We start from the raw sequence: 27,482 nt of genomic DNA, 5'->3' as shown, positions 1-27,482 counted from the left end.
GGCTCTGCTCTGCACACCTTGTACACGCCTGTCTCCACTCCATACACCTCGTACACGCGCGGCTCCGCTCCACACACCTCGTACACGCGCAGCTCCACTCCGCACACCTTGTACACGCGTGTCTCCGCTCCACACACCTCGTACACGCGCGGCTCCGCTCTGCACACCTCATACATGCCCGGCTCCGCACACTCTTACACGCGCGGCTCCGCTCCGCACACTCGTACACGCGCTGCTCTGCTCCGTACACCTCGTACACGTGCGGCCCGCTCCGTACAGCTCATACACGCGCGGCTTTTCTCTGTACACTTTGAACACGCGCGGATCCGCTCCGCACACTCGTAAATGCGCAGCTCTGCTCCATACACCTCGTACACGCGCGTCTCCATTCCGTAAAACTCGTACACGCGCGGCCCCTCTCCGCACACCTCGTACACGCGCGGCTCTGCTCCATACACGTCGTACACACGCGGCTCCGCTCCGTACACCTCGTACTTGCGCAGTTTCGCTCTGTACACCTCGTACTTGCGCGGCCTCGCTCCGTACACATTGTACACGTGCGGCTCCACTCCGCTCCGCACACCTCGGACACGTGCGGCTCTGCTCTGCACACCTCGTACACGTGCGTCTCCGCTCCTTACACGTCGTACATGCGCTGCTCTGCTCTGCACACCTCGTACACGCGCGGCTCCACTCCGCACACCTCGTACACGTGTGACTCTGCTCCGCACACCTCGTACACGCTCGACTCCACTCCGCACACCTCATACATGCGCGGCTCTGCTCTGTACACCTCGTACACCCGCGGCTCCGCTCCGCACACCTCGTACACGCGGGGCTCTGCTCCACACACCTCGTACACGCGGGGCTCTGCTCCGCACACCTCATACACGCGCGGCTCCGCTCCACACACCTCGTACACGCGCGGCTCCGCTCCGCACACCTTGTCCACGCGCGGCTCCGCTTCATACACCTATTACATTGTTGAGTTGATCAAAAATGTTGTGACGTTTGGTGTTTTCACGTCAGTTTTGCCCAGCTTCACCAAAATGGGCAGAGTTGGGGCAGGATGGAAGTGTGGCACCACAGCTTGTCTAATTCATAGCGAACTGTGGCTTCCCTTACACCAGAAATCTTACTCCAGTCCGTGACTGGAGTAAGATTTGTGGCAAGGTGCACACACCACTTGTCAGAAGCGCATAATTCATGCGCCACTTAATGAATGTGGACCGTCTGACTCCAGCACGCTCCCTCATCAAGAGCAGCTTGAATATGGCCAGTCTTAATGAATCCGTGTCCTAAGTGCTTTATTAGTTAAAGAATAACCGTTGTTTTAATTTTTGTTTTGTAAATTAATATTACACATGAAAATAAGTAATTTTATCATCTTATCAGAGAAGTCTTCTTTTTCCTGCTGGATTGATCTTTCAGTCTCAATTCGCGGTAACATCTGTAAAATCTGTATTCAGTGAAGACAAACTTTCCTATTAGTGAGATAGATGACAGTTAGTGCTATTAATACTCTTTAAAGAAGGAAGGGGGAGGAGCTAGTGGAAGGGGGAGGAGCTAGCGGAAGGCACAGACCTTCTGCTGCAAGTTCTCCTGAAACCACAGTTACTTCTCCATGGAAGATTGCAGCTGGTGTTTATACATAGAATCCTAGAACATTAGAATTGGAGGAACCTCCAGGGTCCTAGTGTCCAACCCCTGCTCAATGCAGGATTCACTAAAGCATCTCAGACAAATGTCTGTCCAGCCTCTGTTTGAAGACTTCCATTGAAGGAGAATTCACCACCTCTCGTGGCAGCCTGTTCCATTGAAAAACGCACCAAATCTGCAGCGTGTGCACACAGCCTTGTTGTTCTTTTGGTCACAGGCAGGTCTTTGCACAGTCCTGAATGATAAGTACAGCACATACACGCTAAGGCTATGTGCCCACGTAGCAGATTTACATGCATTTTTTCTGCCAGAGAGAAGTGTTTTTTCAGCATTTTTTCAGCATTTTTTCAGCGTTTTTTCAAGCACTTTTCCAAGTGATTTTGAGCATCACTTGGAAAGTGCTTGACAAGTTGGTCACACAATATAAATCCATGCAACCGGCATGGATTTATATTGTGTGACCAACTTAGATGCTTTAAATGCTGCATCTATAGTAAAAAAAAAAAGAATTAAAAAGTTAAAAATAAAATAAACCCTGTATACTCACCTCTCCAGTCTCCTCCCGGCGGCGTCCTCTCTCTTCAGCGTCCCGTGGTATACTAGCAGGACCTGCGGTGACGTCATCTAGTCAGCTGATGGTCACGCGACCATCACCTGACCTCTGACGTCAGCGGTCGCGTGACCATCAGCTGACTAGATGACGTCACCGCAGGTCCTGCCAGTACACCGCTGAACGCCGAGGAGAGAGGATCGCCGCCGGGAGCAGACCGGAGAGGGGAGTATACAGGGTTTTTTTATTTTTAACTTATTTATTTCTTTTTTTTACCACTTGGTAGCCGGGATGAAGAGGAGTTGTAGTCTCTTCTTCATCCTGGGTACCACACGCACCCCGATTACGCTGCAAAGTCTCGGCCATTGAATTTAATTGAAACGCAGTAAATCCACATATACCTGCGGGTTTGCTGCTTTTCAATGGCCGCGTAATCGCGGTAGAAATGGTCATGCTGCGTTTTGCAGCGCAATGTGAATTCGGCGTGCTAATTAGCGCATCATGTGCACAGCACATCCCAATTCACATTGCTTTGCATGGCAGACGGTTTTACATGGGCACATAGCCTAAGAGCGGGGAGCGGCTCTAGTGCCACCTGCTGGGATGGCACAATCACTGTCACCAGGATACAGGGGACATTATCAGAAAGGAGGAGATGACGTCTCTGCCCTCTCGCCTATCAGAGAATAGATTACTGTATACGGGGGGCCTTATCCTCCTCTATTACACAGCACTCAGCTCCTAAAGGGAATGATTTGACCTTAATACAATATATTTGAGTGGGGCCAGTGCTCCAGGTTTACCTTCATAATGTTGAATGGAGATTGATCAGTTCCAGTGTGTCTGAACAGGGTCCGAGCCCACATCTCCTGAGCTCAGGCTTTACACTGAGCATCACTGTCACGGAGGTCAGATTAGAAGGGCATGGAGCACGATGTGGACGGTTGCCCCCGTATCCGCCATTACCTGGACTGCTAGCTTTCCCTGGACACTCTGGATCAGCTCCTCCGTCTTGTCGAGACCTCTAAGGGCCTGTTCACACAAGCAGATAAAATATTATTCAGAGTTTCATCCAGAAAAGTGGGAGAATTCTTTTCTCACTTGTCGTCCATGTGCAGTCCAGATCTAATCTGGCTTTTTAACCATTTACAGTTTCCAGGGCTACAGGATTGCAATGTATCTGTAAAAAGCAGATTTTTTTCTGTACCCATAGACTTGAATGGGTGAATCTTGTCTGACGGATGAAACGAGGACATGCTGCCATTTTCTTTCTTTATTTTTTGCTCACACACAGATTCGATCAGTGACAAAAAAGAAAAATGACTCCTCTGCACTTTCCCATTGAATCCCATTGGTCTGAGTGCCGTCCATTTGTTCCACAGACAACTTTCCTACTGAAAATACATTTGTGTGAACGAGTCCTAAGAAAGACCTTGTAATTGGTTATTAGATGTTGACTGAAGTTTGGCTCTGAAAATGCAGGGCTCTTAAAGACGTTCTCTAATACTTTAATGCAGATGATTTATACATAAAATAGGTGGTCTATATCAGATCGTTGTAGGTCCGACTCTTGGCTCCCCACCAATAAGCTGTTTATAGCTCTGGCAACGGCCGGATGTAACTTGTGAACAGAGCGCACCCCAGTGGCCACTGCCTGGTGCTGCAGATCACCTCCGGTACTCCTCAATAGCTGGTCTGCACCCGGCAGCGGCCGCAGTGTACGGAGCGGTTTTGTTCCACTTTGAACATTGCCTGCATCTTGCCAGAGGTGATGACAGCTGATCATCGGGGGGCCGATGGTTGGACCCCCACCTATCTTATATTAATGACCTATCCAGTGGAGTATAAAAGTGTTTGATAACTCCTTTTAAAATCTTGTTTCCATCCCATTGTCTTATACAGCGTGTATCTGCGTTCTTTCTGTAACCAGATGGGCCTGACCTCTGATGGTTCTTCTAGGCTTCTATTACAGCTCTTACAGCCCCAGCATGCATCATTTGTGCTGGAGAGGAATATGAAGACGCAGGAGCAAATAGAAGAACAATTAGGAAAGCTTGGATTATTAGAAGAGCAAAAAATGCTCATAGTGGAGGTGAGCCGATTATTATTTTTATTTTTTTTTTTCTTAACTTTCATTTTTATATTTTTTTATTTTTAGGACATTTGTTTCCTCTCTTCAGAAAATAACAGTAGATAAGATTGATTAAAGCTTCTGGAAAGGTGTTCAATAACGTCTGATCAGGTGGCTGGTTTGTAATGGTTGTCCCATCTTACCAATCCCTCTCTTCTACCATGAATGGGACATTGTGGGATGAATATATATATATATGTATATGTGTATGTGTGAAAAGTTGTTTGCCCCTTCCTGATTTCTCATTCTTTTGCATGTTTGTCATACTTAAATATTTCAGATCTCAAAACAAATTTTAATATTAGACAAAGATAACACAAGTAACCACAAAATGCAGTTTTTAAATGAAGATCCTAATTATTAAGGGAAAAAGAAATCCAAACCTACAGGGCCCTGTGTGAAAAAGTGATTGCCCTCTAAACCTAATAACTGGTTGAAGCACCCTCAGCAACAACAACTACAATCGTTTGGGATAATTGGCAATGAGTCTTTTACAACACTCTGGAGGAATTTTTGCCCACTCATCTTTGCAAAATTGTTGTAATTTAGCCACATTGGAGGGTTTCTGAGCATGAACCTCTTTCTTAAGGTCAGGACTTTGACTAAGCCACTGCAAAGTCTTAATTTTGTTTTCCTTAAGCCATTCAGAGGTGGACTTAATGGTGTGTTTTGGATCATTGTCCTGCTGCATAACCCAAGTGCACTTCAACTTGAGGTCATGAACAGAAGGCCAGACATTCTCTTTCAGGATTTTTTGCTTAACCAGCAGAATTCTTGGTTCCATTTCCACAGCAAGTCTTCCAGGTCCTGAAGCAGCATAACAGTCCCAGACCATCATGCTACCGCCACCATATTTTACTGTTGGTATGATGTTCCTTTTTTAAAATGCAGTGTTACTTCTACGCCAGATGTAATGGGACATACACCTTTCAAAAAGTTCAACTTTTGTCTTGTCAGTCCACAGAGTATTCTCCCAAAAGTCTTGGCGATCATCAAGATGTTTTCTGACAAAACTGAGATGAGCCTTTGTTCTTATTGCTCAGCAATGGTTTTCGTCTTGGAACTCTGCCATGCGTGTCATTTTTGCCCAGTCTCTTTCTTATGGTGTAGTCATGAACACTGTCCTTAACTGAGGCAAGTGAGACCTGCAGTTCTCTGGATGTTGTTGTGGGGTCTTTTGTGACCTCTTGGATGAGTCGTTGCTGCGCTCTTGGGGTAATTTTGATCAGCCGGCCACGCCTAGGAAAGTTCACCATTGTTCCATATTTTTGCCTATTGTGGATAATGACTTCCACTGTGATTCGCTGGAGTCCCAAATCTTTAGAAATGGGTTTAGAACTTTTTCCAGACTGATAGATCTCAATTACTTTGTTTCTCATTTGGTCCTGAATTTCTTTGGATCGCAGCATGATGTCTAGCTTTAGAGGATCTTTTGTTCTACTTCACTTTGTCAGGCATGTCCTATTTAAGTGATTTCTTGATTGAGAACACGTGTGGCAGTAAACAGGGCTGTGTGGGGCTACGGAAATTGAACTCAGCTTCCCAAAGATGTGACAAATCACAGTTAATTTATGTTTTAAGGAGGGAGGGGCATCACTTTTTCACACAGGGCCCTGTAGGTTTGGATTTCCTTTTCCCTTGATCATAAAAACCTTCCTTTTAAAAACTGCATTTTGTGTATACTTGTGCTATCTTTGTCTAATAGGAGTCTGCTGCTGACATTGGTATTGGGGTAATGTCCCCCAATTCTGTTACTATCCTCCATCCTGGTATGTATGGTCCCTCCTTCCTGGTATATGTGGCCCCCATCACATCTTGGTATACGTGACCCTCTTCCCCATCCTGGAATGCATGGCACCCCTTGAGCCCCCGGTATTCATGGCACCCCTATGATCTACCATTCTGGTATGCATGGCACCCCCTGATCCCCATCCTAGTTTTCATGGCACCCCTTGATCCCCCATCCTGGTATGCATGGCATCCCTTGATCACCCATCCTGGTATGCATGACACCCCTTGATCACCCATCCTGGTATGCATGGCATCCCTTGATCACCCATCCTGGTATGCATGACACCCCTTGATCTCCCATTCTGGTATGTATGGCACCCCGTGATCACACATCCTGGATATATACAGTAACAGACCAAAAGTTTGGACACACCTTCTCATTTAAAGATTTTTCTGTATTTTCAATGACTATGAAAATTGTACATTCACACTGAAGGCATCAAAACTATGAATTAACACATGTGGAATTATATACTTAACAAAAAAGTGTGAAACAACTGAAAAAATGTCTTATATTATAGGTTCTTCAAAGTAGCCACCTTTTGCTTTGATGATTGCTTTGCACACTCTTGACATTCTCTTGATGAGCTTCAAGAGGTAGTCACCGGAAATGGTTTTCACTTCACAGGTGTGCCCTGTCAGGTTTAAAAAGTGGTATTTCTTGCCTTATAAATGGGGTTGGGACCATCAGTTGTGTTGTGCAGAAGTCTGGTGGATACACAGCTGATAGTCCTACTGAATAGAATTTGTACTATGGCAAGAAAAAAAGCAGAAAAACACGTCCCCAGCATGAGACACCCATTCAGGGCCGGCGTAAGGGCAGGCAGACTAGGCATCTGCCTGGGGCCTCCAGCCCGTGGCGTGCCTCTATAGGGTCCTTGAGTTCGTCCCCGCGCATTGAACTGTATCGGTAGCAGGGGAATGACTGTGCCTGCAGAGTGGAGCTGCTGAGACGCTCTGCAGAGCATGGAGCAGCTGGAGAACGAGGAGAGGTGAGTGTTGTATGTATTTGTTTTTTATACGTGGTGACCATAATACTGCAGAACTGGGGGGCTGCATTATACTGTATGGAGTGGATGAATTATACTCTATGGTTGGGGCCGAATTATACTTTACGAGGACTATGGGTTGCATTATATTATATGTACTATATGTTTGGCTGCATTATACTATAGGGAGGCTGCATTATACTCTATTAAGGACTGAGGAGAATGCATTATACTATATGAAGGACTATGGGGAGTGCATTATACACTATGAAGGACTATGGAGAGTGCATTATACTATAGGGAGGGCTATGGGGAGTGCATTATACTATAGGGAGGGCTATAGGGAGTGCATTATACTATATGGAGGGCTATAGGGAGTGCATTATACTATATGGAGGACTATGAGGTGCATTCCATTATATGGAGGACTATGGGGAGTATATTATACTATATGGAGGGCTATGGGGAGTGTATTATACTATATGGAGGACTATGAGGTGCATTATACTATATGGAGGGCTATGGGGAGTGTATTATACTATATGGAGGACTATGAGGTGCATTATACTATATGGAGGGCTATGGGGAGTGTATTATACTATATGGAGGGCTATGGGGAGTGCATTATACTATATGGAGGGCTATGGGGAGTGTACTATACTATATGGAGGACTATGAGGTGCATTATACTATATGGAGGGCTATGGGGAGTGCATTAAACTATATGGAGGACTATGGGGAATGTATTTACTATATTGAGGAATATGGGCCACATTATACAATATGGAGGGCTGTGGGGCACATTATACAATATGAAAGACTATGGGGAGTGCATTATGCTATATGAAGGACTATGGGGAGTATATTATACTATATGGAGGGCTATGAGGTGCATTATACTATATGGAGGGCTATGAGGTGCATTATACTATATGGAGAACTATGAGGTGAATTAAACTATATAGAGAGCTATGGGGAGTGTATTATACTATTTGGAGGAATATGGGCCACATTATACAATATGGAGGGCTATGGGGAGTGCATTATACAATATGGAGGGCTATGGAGAGTGCATTATACAATATGGAGGGCTGTGGGGCACATTATACAATATGGAGGACTATGGGGAGTATATTATACTATATAGAGGGTTATGGGGAGTGCATTATACTATATGGAGGGCTATCGGGAGTGTATTATACTATATGGAGGACTGTGGGTCTCATTATACAATATGGGGGGCTGTGGGGCACATTATAAAATATGGAGGACTATGGCATGTATTATACTAAACAAGCAAAATGCTGCCTATTCATCGAGTAATTGGATTGTTTATGCCAGAACAAAAATCCTTGTTCTCAGCAGCACATCGGCCGGTGTAACCTGCAGATGTGCTGCTGATAACATGATGCTGTATGGGGACAGATTGATCTATTAGTGATTGTTCTGTATCCATCATTCTTCCTCAGCTGGTGTAAAGAGGTCGGGAAACAAGCGTCGAACGGCTTCAGTATTGTGGATTGCGCTCGTTTAGCGGCCTGATCTCAGCGCATGTACATACAAGCTAAATGTTTGTGTGGTGCTGTATGTCAGCATTTGGGACCCCACTTTAAACTTTTCCCCAGGGCCCCACTTTATCTAAAATCGGCCCTGCACCCATTTAAATGGTTCCCGTCCGCTGCACAGACTGGGAGAGAGAGGGGAGACTATTTGGGGCTTATGTAGTGGCGCTCAGTTTTGTGGACATCGGAGGGAAAGTTTTCTTTTAGTTTATGAAATTCAATTCATGTGATAAATTTACAAAAATATTAGGAACAATTCAACTTTATTTTAATGCTTAGGTTATGGCTGAGGATCTTTTGGCAGAAAGAACAGAGGAAGGACAAATGGACACAAAAACCACTCAGACATTGGCCTCTTACATAATGGCGTCTGACGCCGAGTCCAGAGTCAAATGGTTTCAGAAAGCGACCACTTTCCTAATGAGCAGCGAGTAAAGATGATCAGCTCTCCGCCATCACTGACTGTCTGCAGACTGGAGCTTGTCCATCTCTAATCATTCCTGCTCAATGGGGGCCACAATATTTTCACTTCACAGTAATCACTGACATCTTTTCGGAGTATATTGTATACATAGTGATCTTTATACGGCTGGAGCACTTACAGTAGCCAATCAGATGGCATGCAGGTAGCGTTGTGCGAGATCCAGTATGCCGTCCTGCTTCTATCATTAGAGGGTCCTGCTAGAGAACAGCTGCCACACTATTATACTGTGTCCAGAGTTACAGGACTCTGTCAGATGGGGACTGCTACGTTGCAAAAAATGCTTAATGAGTTATTTTTTTTCAAACTGGATTGATATGCAAAATATTTTTAATAAAATCATTTTCTTATACTTGCAGGGTTTCTGTTTATTCAGTAATGTTGTAGCTGTTTTCTCTCACGCTGTGGATGATTGTAAATGAATACAGTTTCCTACATAATCATTGCAGCGGATCAGTTAAAAACGGGTGCCGTATGTGTTGTACCCAGGGCCGGCATCACCACCCGGGCAAGTGCCTGGGCCCTGAGCGAGCAGGGGGCCCACTCACCCTCTGGGACACCAGTGCGCTATGGGGCCCATGAGTCAGCGGGGCCTGATGCCAGCGAATGGGCACTTGCACTGGGCCTTCCCCAGTGCTTTAAACTGTTTGCAATACTTACCTCTCCCTGTTCCTCTGCTGCTCCTCTGTCTTCTGCGTCTTCTTACTCTGTGACATCTCAGGGCAGAGGGCGCGTTGACATCACTACAGAGCGCCCTCTGCTGAGCAGTCCCAGTGCAGAGAGTCGGAAGACGCTGATGAGACAGGCCTGCTTCCAGCAAGGAGCGGTGAGTATTTGATTTTTTTTTTTATGTTATGAGTATTATATGGGGCTCATTATCTATTGAACAATATATGGGGCCCATTATGTATGGAGTATTATATGGGGCTTATTATCTATTGAGCAATATATGGGGCTCATTATGTATGTAGTATTATATGGGGCTCATTATCTATTGAACAATATATGGGGCCCATTATGTATGGAGTATTATATAGGGCCCATTATCTATGGAGCATTATATGGGGCCTATTCTTTATGGAGCAATATATTGGTCCCACTATTTATGGAGCAATATATAGGGCCCATACTGTATGGAGCAATATTTGGGCTCCATTATTCTGTATGGAGCATTATATGGTACCCATTATGTATGGAGCAATATATGGGGCTCATTTTACTTTATGGAGCAATATATGGGATCCATTATACTGAATGGAGCAATATATGGGGATCATACTGTATGGAGCATTATATACGGTCCGTTATTCTGTATGGAGCAATATATGGTGCCCATAGTACTGGATGCAGGACCATGTGGTGCCCATAATACTGCATATGGAGGACCACGTGGTGCCCATAATACTGTATGTGGAGGACCACGTGGTGCCCATAATACTGTATGTGGAGGACCACGTGGTGCCCATAATACTGTATAGAGGACCATGTGCTGCCCATAATACTGTATGTGGAAGACCACGTGGTGCCCATAATACTGTATGTGGAGGACCACGTGGTGCCCATACTACTGTATATGGAGGACCACGTGGTGTCCATAATACTGTATATGGAGGACCACGTGGTGCCCATAATACTGTATGTGGAGGACCACGTGGTGCCCATACTACTGTATATGGAGGACCACGTGGTGTCCATAATACTGTATGTGGAGGACCACGTGGTGCCCATAATACTGTATAGAGGACTATATTGTCTGGTCTGAACTGTGCGCTGGGAGGATTCGCCGGTGTCTGAGCTGTTGTAGACTTTACAATAGATATCACTCATGTAATGTGAGAAGTAAGTTCTTTAGCATTGTACTATACCTATATTTCTGTGCATCATGAATCGTGGTAGGTGTGAATGGGGCCCACTGAGACTTTTGCCCGGGGCCCATGAAATCCTGGAGCCGGCCCTGGTTGTGGCATCTATTTCTTTTTGTACTGTATGCATGAGTTTTAATGGCGAATTTCTTTAAAAAAACAGTGGGATGAACAGTGATCTGAACTTGTCCCTTAACTTACATTGGTCTGTGAGGTGATCTGAAAGCAGAAAATCCAATGCTGACTTCTAGAACATTTGGGGTAACTTTCCCGCATTGGTCTCTACATAATCTGTGAATTCAGGGAACTGCTAGATCTGCAGCAGATAAAAGAGGGATTATATCAAAATGCCATCATGCAGACCAGCAAGTGACACATTGCTGGAATAAGGTCCTCTGCCCCGACTTGTTGCTTTTAGATTACATAGCAAAAACCTGATGACAGTTTCCCTGTAATAAAATCCCAGAGCTTCTCCCATGGGAAATACAGCGGGTGGCAGATACTGGCCTGGAATCCTGCAGATACACAGCACTGCCGTCGCCTATACACTGCATTGTGAAAGGATTTGGACCCCTTGAACTTTTCTACCTTTCGCCACATTTCTGGCTTCAAACATAAAGATATAAAATTCTATTTTTTGGGGGAAGAATCAACAAGTGGGACACAATAGTGAAGTGGAATGAAATTTATTTGCTATTTTAAACTTTTTTAACAAATTAAAAACTGAAAAGTGGGGCGTGCAATATTATTCGGCCCCCTTGAGTTAATACTTTGTAGCGCCACCTTTTGCTGCGATTACAGCTGCAAGTCGCTTGGGGTATGCCTCTATCAGTTTTGCACATCGAGTGGCTGAAATTCTTGCCCATACTTCCTTGCAAAACAGCTCGAGCTCATTGAGGTTGGATGGAGGGCGTTTGTGAACAGCAGTTTTCAGCTCTTTCCACAGATTCTCGATTGGATTCAGGTCTGGACTTTGACTTGGCCATTCTAACACCTGGATATGTTTATTTTTGAACCATTCCATTGTAGATTTTGCTTTATGTTTGGGATCATTGTCTTTTTGGAAGATAAATCTCCGTCCCAGTCTCAGGTCTTTTGCAGACTCCAACAGGTTTTCTTCCAGAATGGTCCTGTATTTGGCTCCATCCATCTTCCCATCAATTTTAACCATCTTCTCTGTCCCTGCTGAAGAAAAGCAGGCCCAAACCATGATGCTGCCACCACCATGTTCGACAGTGGGGATGGTGTTTTGAGGGTGATGAGCTGTGTTGCTTTTACGCCAAACATATCGTTTTGCATTGTGGCCAAAAAGTTTGATTTTGGTTTCATCTGACCAGAGCACCTTATTCCACATGTTTGGTGTGTCTCCCAGATGGCTTGTGGCAAACTTCAAACGAGACTTTTTATGGATATCTTTGAGAAATGGCTTTCTTCTTGCCATTCTTCCATAAAGCCCAGATTTGTGCAGTGTATAACTGATTGTTGTCCTATGGACAGACTAACCGACCTCAGCTCTAGATCTCTGCAGTTCATCCCGAGTGATCATGGGCCTTTTGGCTGCATCTCTGATCAGTCTTCTCCTTGTTCGAGATGAAAGTTTAGAGCAGTGTTTCCCATACTCCAGTCCTCACAGACCCCACAGGTCATGTTTTCAGGATTTCCATAGTATTGCACAGGTGAGAAAATTCCTGATGCCTTGATGATACTTCCATCACCTATGCAATACTAAGGAAATCCTGAAAACATGACCTGTGGTGGTCCGTGAGGACTGCAGTTTGGGAAACACTGGTTTAGAGGGACGGCCGGGTCTTGGTAGATTTGCATTGGTCTGATACTCCTTCCATTTCAATATGATCGCTTGCACAGTGCTCCTTGAGATGTTTAAAACTTGGGAAATCTTTTTGTATCCAAATCCGGCTTTGATCTTCGCCACAACAGTATCTCGGACCTGCCTGGTGTGTTCCTTGGTCTTCATGATGCTCTCTGCACTTGAAACAGAACCCTGAGACTATCACAGAGCAGGTGCATTTATACAGAGACTTGATTACACACAGGTGGATTCTAGTTATCGTTACCAGTCATTTAGGACAACATTGGATCAGTGGATTCTATTTATCATTACCAGTCATTTAGGACAACATTGGATCATTCAGAGATCCTCACTGAACTTCTGGAGTGAGTTTGCTGCACTGAAAGTAAAGGGGCCGAATAATATTGCACACCCCACTTTTCATTTTTTATTTTTAAGTTTAAAATATTCAATAAATTTCATTCCCACTTGTTGATTCTTCCCAAAAAAATTTGAATTTTATATCTTTATGTTTGAAGCCAGAAATGTGGCAAAAGGAGGAAAAGTTCAAGGGGGCCAAATCCTTTCACAATGCGCTGTATCTACCACTCGCAGACCTCCCTCTGTGAGAAGCTGATGGTTATTAATGATGGAATACAATGTTTTATTATAGCGGTGAGTGCTGCATTCACTTCTTACACTCATTCATGTGGATTTGTCTGATTAGTGACCTGCACCAGCTTATATCATGGGGCTGCTCAGAGTATAAAAATTTACCAAAAAGGTGTGTTCTGTTTATTTTCTTTTGGTTTCCATTTTTTTTTACTTTTCTTCTTTTTTTTCTTTACGTGGATCTTTCTGTAAAAAATAAATAAATAAAAAATAAAATATAGTCAACCTCTGGTATGCTCTACTACCATGAGATCCCCATAATAAAGGCAGAATTTAATAAAGGGTTACACATTTATCCAAGACATTGAAAGTTATGGTTAAAAAGGTAAAAAGACTTTTCTTTTTTTGCAGCAAAATTGGCTACAATTGCCCAGACAGGTTATATTTGCCCACAGCGTCGGACTGGGGAGACTGGGGCCCACCCTACAACTAGATGCAGATACCTGATAGCCGTTATCCCCGTTATAGTGGGACCTCGACTGTAAAACACAGGCGGCTCCTGCACATCTACTGTGCGCACAGCACAACTGGGATGGACAATTACGGTAGTTTGCATTAAAGGGCTTCTTTGGTGAAAACAAGTTATCACCGATCCATGGGCTCCTCAGGATTGGTGATAACTTAATGATCGTTTGGGTTCGACCATTGGAAACTGCACTGATCAGAATTGGGAAGTTTTATCCCTGACAGGACACTTTTATCCCCATTTTAAAATGCAGCGGCAGGTGGGATGTCTGACCGCAGATCCATTCATTCTCTTTGGGGCTTCCAGAAAAAAACAAGAGCAGCGCTCGCAGCCATTGAGGAAATCAATGGATCAGTGGTGAAGTCGCACATGCTGCTCCAGTCTAGTGGGGAAAAAAGCTCCACATTCTATCAATCGGTGCGGGTCCCAGCAGTCAGACCCCCACCAATCAATACCTTATCACTTATCCTTTGGAAAGGTGATTACTTGTTTTCACAGTAGAATTCCTGTAAGTGCATCTTGTTCCAAGTATTTAATCACAAATCTAAATAAAGATTATTCTCCTAATATCAGAGAGAACAATTGACTGCTGTACACAACACACTCCACTTTTTCAAGACCAATAATACCACATTCAAGGGAGAACTAACGTGACACTGTGACCAGACCACATATTACCAGCATAAAGTGACCGAATAATACCACGTAGAAGGGAGAAATACAGCCACACCGTGACCAGACCACATATTACCACCACATAGTGACCGAATAATACCACATATTGTATAAGGGACAAATATTGCCACACCATGATCAGACCAGATTTTAGCAGCATATAGCGACCAAATTATTCCACATAGAAGGGAGAACTACCGTCACACCGTGAGCAGACCACATATGACCACCACATAGTGACCGAACAATACCACATATTGTATAAGGGACAAATATCGCCACACCATGACCAGACCAGATTTTAGCAGCATATAGCGAGCAAATTATTCCACATAGAAGGGAGAACTACCGTCACACCGTGAGCAGACCACATATGACCACCACATAGTGACCGAACAATACCTCATACTGTAAAAGGGACAAATAGTGCCACACCATGACCAGACCAGATTTTAGCAGCATATAGCGACCAAATTATTCCACATAGAAGGGAGAACTACCGTCACACCGTGAGCAGACCACATATGACCACCACATAGTGACCGAACAATACCTCATACTGTAAAAGGGAGAAATATCGCCACACCATGACCAGATCAGATATTACCAACATATAGCGACCAAATAATTCCACATACAAGGGAGAAATACCACCACACCATGTCCACACCACATAGTGACCAAATAATAACACATACAGGGATAAATACCACACCATGACCGGACCAGATATTACAACATAGTGACCGAATATTACAATACTGATCATTAATGAAATGTCCTCGGACGCACATTCAGTTGAAACCAGTGGGCCCCCTCTACGTCCTGCTCAGGGTCCTGCCAAGGACCCTGGCCCACCGGATAATCGTCCAGTGTCCCGGTGCTCCAGTCAGACCCTGTTTGCCCACCAAACTCATCCATTTAAATGTCTGATTTTAGAGTTTGCATTGTGTTCCTTTTCTTTGCTTATAAAAACATAATAATTATAGTCTATGGACCTTTTCTGATGCTGATGGTTCACAAAAGAAATTTGAGACATGTTTGATTGTAATCTGATTTGCAGATAAAGCTGGCCCATTCAAATGATTGGATTGCCAAAAAAGATCCATTTGCATCCTTGTTCTGTATGTTTTTCACTGACTAATGTTAGAAGTTTGTAAATCTTCATCACTTTTTTTCCCTCATCAATAGGTGGCAGAAAATGTCATTTTTCAACATGAGGAGAGAAAACTTCATTCCATCACTTTACCTGATGGGCCCATGCAGGTCCGGACTGGCCTGGTGTGATAGCGGGAAAAATTCCCGGTGGGCCCCGATGAGAGAGTGAGAGAATTGGTAGCGGGGGCTCTTAAAAAGTTACGGACCCTTTAAAAGCGCAGCCGAAGGAAATGTAGCGTCGCGTGCGGCGCTCATACTACGGGTGACGCGCATAGTCACATGTCAGGAGGACGTGTTCTTGGTGGGCGGTGACACGCATCGCGCTCTGCTTTCCCGCTGGTGGCTGGCAGTTGTGTGGTATCAGGTGACACGCTGACGTCACGCTCTCCTCTCCCTGCTCCCCTGCCGGTTTTTGATACGCCGACGCCGCGCTCTGCTCTCCAGTCCCGGCTCCTGCTCCCTTGGAATTGGCTTTGTAACACCGGCTCCCGTCCGGGTATGTAACACTGCACCAGCACCGCGCACCGCCCTCTTCTCTCCTGCTCTCTTGGCCTTTTAAGCCGGCTCCTGGGCTGAGTATGCGGTGACCTGCACTCTGCTCTCTCACCATCATCCTGGAAACAAGGCTGCCGGCCTGGCTACAGCTCTCCCTGCTTCAACTTCAAGTCAAGTGCAATAGCCACGTTTTTCTGGGTGAGTGTTCCCAGCATTGGTCATCATCCATATATGGAGGGGTCGCAGGCTGGTCACATGGGGACATGGATGGAGACATGGGGCTGAAGGGGGGGCTGGCTGGACCCATGGGGACATGGATGGAGACATGGGGCTGAAGGGGGGGCTGGCTGGACCCATGGAGACATGGATGGAGACATGGGGCTGAAGGGGGGGCTGGCTGGACCCAAGGGGCCATGGATGGAGACATGGGGCTGAAGGGGGGGCTGGTTGGACCCGTGGGGACATGGATGGAGACATGGGGCTGAAGGGGGGGCTGGTTGCACCCGTGGGGGCATGGATGGAGACATGGGGCTGAAGGGGGGGCTGGATGGACCCATGGGGACAGGGATGGTGACATGGGGCTGAAGGGGGGGCTGGCTGGACCCATGGGGACATGGGGCTGAAGGGGGGGCTGGCTGGACCCATGGGGACATGGGGCTGAAGGGGGGGCTGGCTGGACCCATGGGGACATGGGGCTGCAGGGGGGGCTGGCTGGACCCATGGGGACATGGGGCTGAAGGGGGGGCTGGCTGGACCCATGGGGACATGGGGCTGAAGGGGGGGCTGGCTGGACCCATGGGGACATGGGGCTGAAGGGGGGGCTGGCTGGACCCATGGGGACATGGGGCTGAAGGGGGGGCTGGCTGGACCCATGGGGACATGGGGCTGAAGGGGGGGCTGGCTGGACCCATGGGGACATGGGGCTGAAGGGGGGGCTTGCTGGACCCATGGGGACATGGGGCTGAAGGGGGGGCTGGCTGGACCCATGGGGACATGGATGGGGCTGAAGGGGGGGGCTGGCTGGACCCATGGGGACATGGATGGGGACTTGGGGCTGAAGGGGGGGGCTGGCTGGACCCATGGGGCTGAAGGGGGGGGCTGGATGGACCCATGGGGACATGGATGGGGACATGGGGCTGAAGGAGGGGCTGGCTGGACCCATGGGGACATGGATGGGGACATGGGGCTGAAGGAGGGGCTGGCTGGACCCATGGGGACATGGATGGGGACATGGGGCTGAAGGAGGGGCTGGCTGGACCCATGGGGACGTGGATGGGGACATGGGGCTGAAGGGGCTGGCTGGACCCATGGGGACATGGATGGGGACATGGGGCTGAAGGGGGGGCTGGCTGGACCCATGGGGACATGGGGCTGAAGGGGGGGCTGGCTGGACCCATGGGGACATGGGGCTGAAGGGGGGGCTGGCTTTACCCATGGAGACATGGGGCTGAAGGGGGGGCTGGCTGGACCGATGGAGACATGGATGGAGACATGGGGCTGAAGGGGGGGGCTGGCTGGACCCATGGGGACATGGATGGAGACATGGGGCTGAAGGGGGGGCTGGCTGGACCCATGGGGTCATGGATGGAGACATGGGGCTGAAGGGGGGGCTGGCTGGACCCGTGGGGACATGGATGGAGACATGGGGCTGAAGGGGGGGCTGGCTGGACCCGTGGGGACATGGAAGGAGACATGGGGCTGAAGGGGGGCTGGCTGGACGCATGGGGAGACATGGATTGAGGCATGGGGCTGAAGGGGGGGCTGGCTGGACGCATGGGGGGACTTATGGATGGAGGCACGGGGCTGAAGAGGGGGCTGGCTGGACGCATGGGGAAACACATGGAGGTGAAGGTGGCCAAGTTGGGGACCTGGATGGACACATGGAGGTGAAGGGCGGCAAGCTGGACACATGGGGACCTGGATAGATATATGGGGTGGGGTGGGATGCATATATGGGGGGGACAGGATGGATATATGAAGGGGGCGGGCTGGACACATGGAGGCCCGGATGGATATATGGGAGGGGCAGGCTGGACACATGGAGACCAGAATGGATATATGGGTGGGGGGGGGGGTCAGGATGGATAGATGGGTGGCCTCGCTGGACAAGGGACTTTATTACTGTTTAGTGGCCAGATTGAGGAACTTTATTAGTTTATGATGGCGAGTGGGGAACATTATTACTTTAAAGTCTAATTAGGAACATTATTACTTCTGTAATATAATTTACTTTTTAGGAAACTGTTTTCCATAAGAGGGGACAAAAGGGGGGTCCTGTTACTGTGCAGGGCGCCACTATGTCGCTTTATTTCTTCAACTGGTGTAGTGTAGAAGCCTGGGGAAAAGTGGGAATGTGCTCTAAAAGAGATCAGTTATTGATAACTGTGTGTTATTTTCTGCAGAGATGATTCCTCGCTGGAAGAAGTGATGGCGGACTGTGCCAGATGAAGAAAAGCGAAGATGAAGAACTTCACCTAGAGACATCACTGGTGAGTCAGTGTATTACTGTACACTTACACTATATAGTATATTCAGAGCTCCTGTGTATGTCACTGGTGACCAGTGTATTACCTATACACTATATACAGAGCTCCTGTGTATAATGTCATCGGTAATCACTGTATTACCTGTACACTATATACAGAGCTCCTGTGTATAATGTCACCGGTGATCACTGTATTACCTGTACACTATATACAGAGCTCCTGTGTATAATGTCATCGGTAATCACTGTATTACCTGTACACTATATACAGAGCTCCTGTGTATAATGTCACCGGTGATCACTGTATTACCTGTACACTGACACTATATACAGAGCTCATATGTATAGTGACAGTGTTGTTAGTATTGTGGTTTGTATTCCTGATCAGTATTGTAGTATTTGGTCACTATGTGGTGGTAATATGTGGTCTGGTCATGGTGTGGCGATATTTGTCCCTTTTGTATGTGGTATTATTGGTGTTATTATAGTGGATTATGTTGTGTATGGCGGTCATTTGTTCTCGCTGAGATTAACTAGGAAAAGATTTTTTTCCATGAGGCCACGGCTTCACTATCAGTATTTGGTCAGTATTTTTTCTCAGTAGTGAGAGGCAAAACCAGGAGTGGGTGATAAATCCAGAATTGGTGACTTGTTTCTATTCTACCTTTTCTCTGATTGTTCCTCACCTGGTTTTGGCTCCCTCTCCTGAGAATAATCCTGACTGAATACTGATAGTGGGGCTGTGGCCTTAGAGATGAAATACTTGGAGCAGAGCGTCAGAGATGCACTTACAGGGGTTCTCCGGTGAGAACAAGTAATCACCTCTCCACAGGATCAGTGATAACTTATTGATTGGCGGGGTCTGACTACTGGGACCTGCACCGATCGGCAGAATGTGGAGCTTTTCTCCCCATTAGACTGGAGCTCATGTGCGACTCGACCACTGATCCATTCATTCCCTCAGAGGCTGCGAGCGCTGCTCTTTTTTGGAAGCCCCCAAGAGAACGAATGAGGCTGTGGTCAGACGTCCCACCTGTCGCTGCATTTTAAAATGGGGATAAGTGTCCTGTCAGGGATAAAACTTCCCCATTCTTCCAATCAATAAGTGATCACCTATCCTGTGTAGCCCATGAATCTGTGATCACTTGTTTTAACCAAAGAAGCTCTTTCATGCAAACTCCAGAAATTGTCCATCCCTGTTCTAGTCTGTGCACAGTAGATGTGAGGAGCCGCCGGTCACTGCTCCACTATAACAGGGAGAGCAGAGAAAAGAGATCTGCATATTGCTGTAGGTGGCCCCTAGAGTCAATGTCCCCTGTGGGCCCAGACACCCCAGTCCGACCCTGCTGACATCTGATTAAGGCCTAAGGCCCCGTTCACATGTCAGGTTTTAATCAGTGTTTTTTTCTCATTTTCATCTGATTTTGGTCAGGGTGTCAGTTTTTCTCCTCAGTGGGGCATATTTTTTTATATGTAAAGTAAAAAGCTAAAGGTTTCCTAGCCTCGCTTGCCCGGCCTATAGACACTGGAGAACAGGCAGTACAGGCAACATGGTTGGTTCTGGCCATTTTTCTGACAGACTCATTGACTTCAATAGATGATCTTTATCTATAAATCGCATGAAAATCGGACCGGTCTCAGTTCTGATTTGCAGATCAATCGTCCACAATAAATAGAGATGTAAACCTGTCCCCGGTCTATAACGGAGCATATTCTACCTGTTAGACAAATAACCAGACGTGAAAAGAGCCATGTGCTATTCTTACAGGGAAGGGGCCACCATTTTATGTTTTGTATTAATAATTATGTAATCAATTATTTTTAATACAAAATTAAATATCCCACTTTATTAGTTTTTTATGTATTTATTTTTACATTGGCCACTAGGGGCTGCCATTTTTATTTGGGGGGGGGTGTAATAAGCGCTCTTACACACCTCATTTACGGCAGCCCTGGCCATAAGAGACAGTAGTCTGTCACCGACCCTATCTCTAACACTAGAGGCCGCTCCTCCTGCCTCTAGCTGTGACCTGGGCACGCCCCCTTGGCTGTTCAGGTCGCAGCCGTGGGAGGAGATTGCAGCCATCTTTGTGGAGCCTGCAGTGTAAGCTGTACATTCCCCCTGTCGTCGCACGCACTGCTCAGTCAGAGCGTGCCATGACAGGAGCTGCCGGGGAGGAAATGCCTGGGAGTGGACGTCCCGATTGAGTATCTGCGGCGCCGCCGTGCGGTGATCTCAGCTTCTCTGCTGTTATCACTGCCGACATCCTCAGGCACCACAGACACAGCGCTGCGTGGGAACGTGGAAGGTGAGTAGAAGCGTTTATTGTTTTGTTTGTTTTTTTTCCTTTGCATTGAATATATGGGGGCATATACACACAAGGGTGTAGTTGGAGGCATATACCCACCAGGGTGGAGGGGGGGGGCATATACCCACCAGGATGGATGGAAGGGGCATATACCCACCAGGATGTAGGGAGTGTGCATATACCCACCAATGAAGGGGGGCATTTACCCACCAGGATGGATGAAGGGGGCATATATCCACCAGGATGGATGGAGGGGGGGCATATATCCACAAGGATGAAGGTGGGGCTTATGCCGACAAGGATGGAGGGGGGCATATACCCATCAGGATGGATGGAGGGGGGCATATACCCATCAGGATGGATGGAGGGGGGGCATATACCCACCAGGATGGATGTAGGGGGGCATATACCCACCAGGATGGATGGAGGGAGGCATATACCCACCAGGATGGATGGAGGGGGGGGCATATACCCACCAGGATGGAGGGGGGCATATACCCACCAGGATGGAGAGGTGGCATATACCCACCAGGATGGAGAGGTGGCATATACTCACCAGAATAGAGGGAGTAGAGGGAGGGGGCATATACACCTACCCAGGATGGATGGATGGAGGGGCATATACACCTACCCAGGATAGATGGATGGAGGGGCATATACACCTACCCAAGATGGATGGATGGAAGGGCATATACACCTTCCCAGGATGGATGGATGGAGGGGCATATACACCTACCCAGGATAGATGGATGGAGGGGCATATACACTTACCCAAGATGGATGGATGGAAGGGCATATACACCTACCCAGGATGGATGGATGGAGGGGCATATACACCTCCCCAGGATGGATGGATGGAGGGGCATATACACCTACCCAGGATGGATGGATGGAGGGGCATATTCTCCTACCAAGGATGGATGGAGGGGCATATTCTCCTACCAAGGATGGAAGGAGGGGCATATACTCCTACCCAGGATGGATGGATTGATAAAGGGGCATCTACACCTAACGAGGATGGATAGATGATGGAGCATATATACTTACCCAGGATGGAGGGAGGGGCATATACACCTACCCAGGATGGATGGAGGGGCATATACACCTACCCAGGATGGATGGAGGGGCATATACACCTACCCAGGATGGATGGAGGGGCATATACACCTACCCAGGATGGATGGAGGGGCATATACACCTACCTAGGATGGATGGAGGGGCATATACACCTACCCAGGATGGATGGAGGGGCATATACACCTACCCAGGATAGATGGAGGGGCCGATACACCTACCCAGGATGGATTTATGGATGGAGGGGCATCTACACCTACCCAGGATGGATGGATGGAGGGGCATATACACCTACCCAGGATGGATGGATGGAGATGCATATACACCTACCCAGGCTGGATGGATGGAGGGGCATATACACCTACCCAGGATGGATGGATGGAGGGGAATATACACCTACGCAGGATGGATGGATGGAGGGGCATATACACCTACCCAGAATGGATGGATGAAGGGGCATATACACCTACCCATGATGGATGGATGGATGAAGGGGCATATACACCTACCCAGGATGGATGGATGGAGGGGCATATACACCTACCCAGGATGGATGGATGGAGGGGCATATACACCTACCCAGGATGGATGGATGGAGGGGCATATACACCTACCCAGGATGGATGGATGGAGGGGCATATACACCTACCCAAGATGGATGGATGGAGGCGCATATACACCTACCCAGGATGGATGGATGGAGGGGCATATACACCTGCCCAGGATGGATAGATGGAGGGGTATATACACCTACCCAGGATGGATGGATGGAGGGGCATATTCTCCTACCAAGGATGCATGGAGGGGCATATGCTCCTACCCAGCATGGATGGATGGAGGGTCATCTACACCTAACCAGGATGGATGGAGGGGCATAAACACATACTAGAATAGACTACCCAGGATGGATGGATGGAGGGTCATCTACGCCTACCCAGAATGGATGGATGGAAGGTCATCTACGCCTACCCAGAATGGATGGATGGAGGGGCATATACACCTACCCATGATGGATGGATGGGCCGATACACCTACCCAGGATTGATGGATGGAGAGGCATATTCACCTACCCAGGATGGATGGATGGAGGGGCATATACACCTACCCAGGATGGATGGAGGGGCATATACACCTATCCAGTATGGATGGGGGGGGCGTATACACCTACCCAGGATGGATGGATGGAGGCGCATATACACCTACCCAGGATGGATGGATGGAGGGGCATATACACCTACCCAGGATGGATGGATGGAGGCGCATATACACCTACCCAGGATGGATGGATGGAGGGGCATATACACCTACCCAGGATGGATAGATGGAGGGGTATATACACCTACCCAGGATGGATGGATGGAGGGGCATATACACCTACCCAGAATGGATGGATGGAGGGGCATATTCTCCTACCAAGGATGGATGGAGGGGCATATACTCCTACCCAGCATGGATGGAGGAAGGGACATATACTGCTACCCAGGATGGATGGATGGAGGGGCATAAACACATACTAGAATAGACTACCCAGCATGGATGGATGGAGGGTCATCTACGCCTACCCAGAATGGATGGATGGAGGGCCATCTACGCCTACCCAGTATGGATGGATGGAGGGGCATAAACACATACTAGAATAGACTACCCAGGATGGATGGATGGAGGGTCATCTACGCCTACCCAGAATGGATGGATGGAGGGTCATCTACACCTACCCATGATGGATGGATGGGCCGAAACACCTACCCAGGATGGATTGATGGATGGAGGGGCATCTACAACTACCCAGAATTGATGGATGGAGAGGCATATACACCTACCCAGGATGGATGGATGGAGAGGCATATACACCTACCCAGGATGGATGGATGGAGAGGCATATACACCTACCCAGGTTGGATGGAGTGAGAAGCATATACACCTACCCAGGTTGGATGGATGGAGAGGCATATACACCTACCCAGGATGGATGGAGGGGCCGAAACACCTACTCAGGATGGATTGATGGATGGAGGGGCATCTACAACTACCCAGAATTGATGGATGGAGAGGCATATACGCCTACCCAGGATTGATGGATGGAGGGGCATATTCACCTACCCAGGATGGATGGATGGAGGGGCATATACACCTACCCAGGATTGATGGATGGAGGGGCATATACACCTACCCAGGATTGATGGATGGAGAGGCATATTCACCTACCCAGGATGGATGGATGGAGAGGCATATTCACCTACCCAGGATGGATGGATGGAGGGGCATATACACCTACCCAGGATGGATGGATGGAGGGGCATATACACTTACTCAGGATGGATGGATGGAGGGGCATATACACATACCCAGGATGGGGACCATATTCCATATACCAGGATGGGGCATATAGAAGGATGAGGGGCATATACTGTAGGGCGTATATGGTGTCATTACACTTAGGCTCTTTTGATACCTGTGATACGTCTGACCTCATAGTATGTCCCCCCCTTTTTACTCTTTTGAAGGAGGCTGTTTTACACTTGAAGCATATATGTGTTACAATCCATAACTAAATCGTGTATATTTTTTTATTTTTCCTCTTTAGTGGTTAACTCTGGAATGAAGCACCGCTTTGTATTCATTTATATGAGATATTTTCATGTGCTGAGTGTCGGCTTATTTGTTACCCCCCCTCTTTTTCTCAGATATGATTGTAATTTGATTTATCATGAGATGATGGATTTTCGTTTTTTATACAGTTCTTCCCATTTTTGTATTGTTTTAGATAAACCTTGATAAAGGCTGAGGCCGAAATGTTGGTCAAACATCTGTATCATGAACAATTTATTGTCTGAATAAATACCTTGATTTGCATCAATATCCATTGTGCCTAAAGGTTTATATATATATAAAATAAGTATTTTTGCATGTGAGTTTTCTTATAATGGTTTTAAATAGAAGACCGTATTGCGATATCATTAAGATACAAATGTTTCTGTTGCGATCCTCAGCTCTACCTGAGAACACAATCTGCGTGGGGGGCATCTGGCCAACATATAGCGGCGGGCACTCTGCAGCAACTCAGCACTGTTGACTTTGGAGGTCCTCTTCATTCCCTGGTGATCAGCGGCTGCATGCATCCCCTAGAACTGGATATGCTAAGACTGTTTGCTGTGGAGCCCTCTAGTTTCGATCAGATAAATGTGGAGGACAGCTCAACATATCTGTCATCATAGACAATCTGTGCCGAATCCGCACCCCTCACTGCTGAGCAGCTACCCTGTCTAGGTGGCAGCACACAGTGCTTTGTGTGTGTCCCATTGTGTTACTAGTGATATAGCAGTATACTAGGGATGCACCAACTCCACATTTTTATTAATATTACTCCAGATATGGACGAAACCCTCCAAGATGCAGGCTTTATTATACTACAGAATTTTGGTGCATCCATAATATATGCTCAAGCACTTTAATAGAAACCTGTTCCACCATGTCCATCCTTCACTGCGCTACTGGTATTTATTTGGAAACACAGGGATATTCCAGGAAAACGTGTTTTATGCTTAATAGAAATAAACTGATAACATTTTCAAAGAATTTCCATTGGTGTTTATCTCCTTTTTGTAATTTACCTGTCTGGTTAATTCACATTTTTCATGTTTTTTTGTACAACCAGTTAATGGGGTGGTCTCAGTTTCTTAAAGGGAGTCTGTCACCCCAATACTCAAATCATTTATGGATTTGTATAGGAATCTTGGCCCCTATAAAAAAAAATATACTTTAGGTACAGATGATATTTTTATGCAAAAACAGCATTTACACCCCACGCTTAATTACCATCCTCTGCCCCTTACGATGATTGACAGCACAACCTATATTGAATCCTCATCCCTGCACACACTGACACTGCAGGAGCTGAAAACTCAGTGTCACGAGCTTGTGGGCATCCTCTGATCCCCTTGTCCAGTCTACAGTTGTCTTGTTCAGTGGGCAGAAAAAAGCTTTTACTTAAAAATTGTAAGTCTCGATTTGAGTTTGCCAAAAAACATGTGGGAGACTCCCAAAATATATGGAGGAATGTGCTGTGGTCAGATGAGACCAAAATTGAACTTTTTGGCCACCAAGGTAAACGCTATGTCTGGCACCAAACCAACAGCTCATCACTCCAAGAACACCATCCCCACAGTGAAACATGGTGGTTGCAGTATCATGCTGTGGGTATGTTTTTCTGCAGCAGCCACCTCCATTATCTGAATGCAAGGAAGATTGTGAACTTGTGCTACTTGTGCAGTAACACTTTGTCATTTCTGCTCCATTCTGTCTTCAAGCACAGGGTTAACAATGCTCTGACTTCATATCCAGCTTCATGGCTTGATCATAGATGCTGGATCCTGATTCCCAAGAAAATACCACCAACCCAAGATTGTGAAAGAAATGCACAAAACACTTTTAGTGAATGTTAAATAGACCAAATTTTATTACAAATCATATTATTTCATTCAGTGTCTGAAATTTAGAATCAGCCAATTGCTATGAAAAAGACACTGAAAATGGCAAACCTCCGACTCACGAAGAATCATCCGTCAGCACTCAGGAGAGGAAAACCCCCTGTGGAGGAAACCTCTAGGGAACCATGGCTGGAGGACTTGCCCATCCCTCGGGCTTAGAAGGATAGTGCCAACAAGTAACAGCAAATTGTACTAGAATTTGTACATTGTATCATATTTACAGTGAGACATGATATACATCCACTATAGATATGATAGCAGTGACATCACATAGTCACACAAGTTACACATTACATCATCAGAAAACAGACAGTAATGGAGAAGGTCAAAGTAGGTGCCCTGTGCGAGCACCATATGGAGAAGTCTAATGCGACATCTCCAGGCCGTACACATAAAGGTGAAGGCAACTAGTACCGGACGTGAGGGAGATCTGGCTGCAACATCTGTCACCCCATTGATCGCTAGGGTTAGTTTGATCTGGCTGGCTAGGCGATATGGCTGATCTGGCTGGCTAGGCGGTATGGCTGATCTGGCTGGCTAAGCGGTATGGCTGATCTGGCTGGCTAGGCAGTATGGCTGATCTGGCTGGCTAGGCCGTATCCCCTTCCTCCCTTACAGGTTGTGGAGTGATGAAGCTCCAGGTCTCCAGACACATCAAGTACGGCGCTTCATACGGCTGAATGACCTGTGGTTCCGGAATCATCTTTTATATCATAGATGTATGTGTTTATGACATCAGCACAGTTGCCGTAGTTACCACAGGTGTTTATTACTGGTGCTTCACTGGCTAGAAAGTCTCTCTCAGTGTTCCAAAGAATTAACCCTTGAATGACTGGCACTGTACATT

This window comes from Phyllobates terribilis, unplaced genomic scaffold, assembly GCF_046119375.1.
Source record: "Phyllobates terribilis strain yellow unplaced genomic scaffold, ASM4611937v1 Scaffold_12__6_contigs__length_324123572, whole genome shotgun sequence".
NCBI classification, from domain to species: domain Eukaryota; kingdom Metazoa; phylum Chordata; class Amphibia; order Anura; family Dendrobatidae; genus Phyllobates; species Phyllobates terribilis.
Note: the sequence above shows the minus strand (reverse complement) of the source record.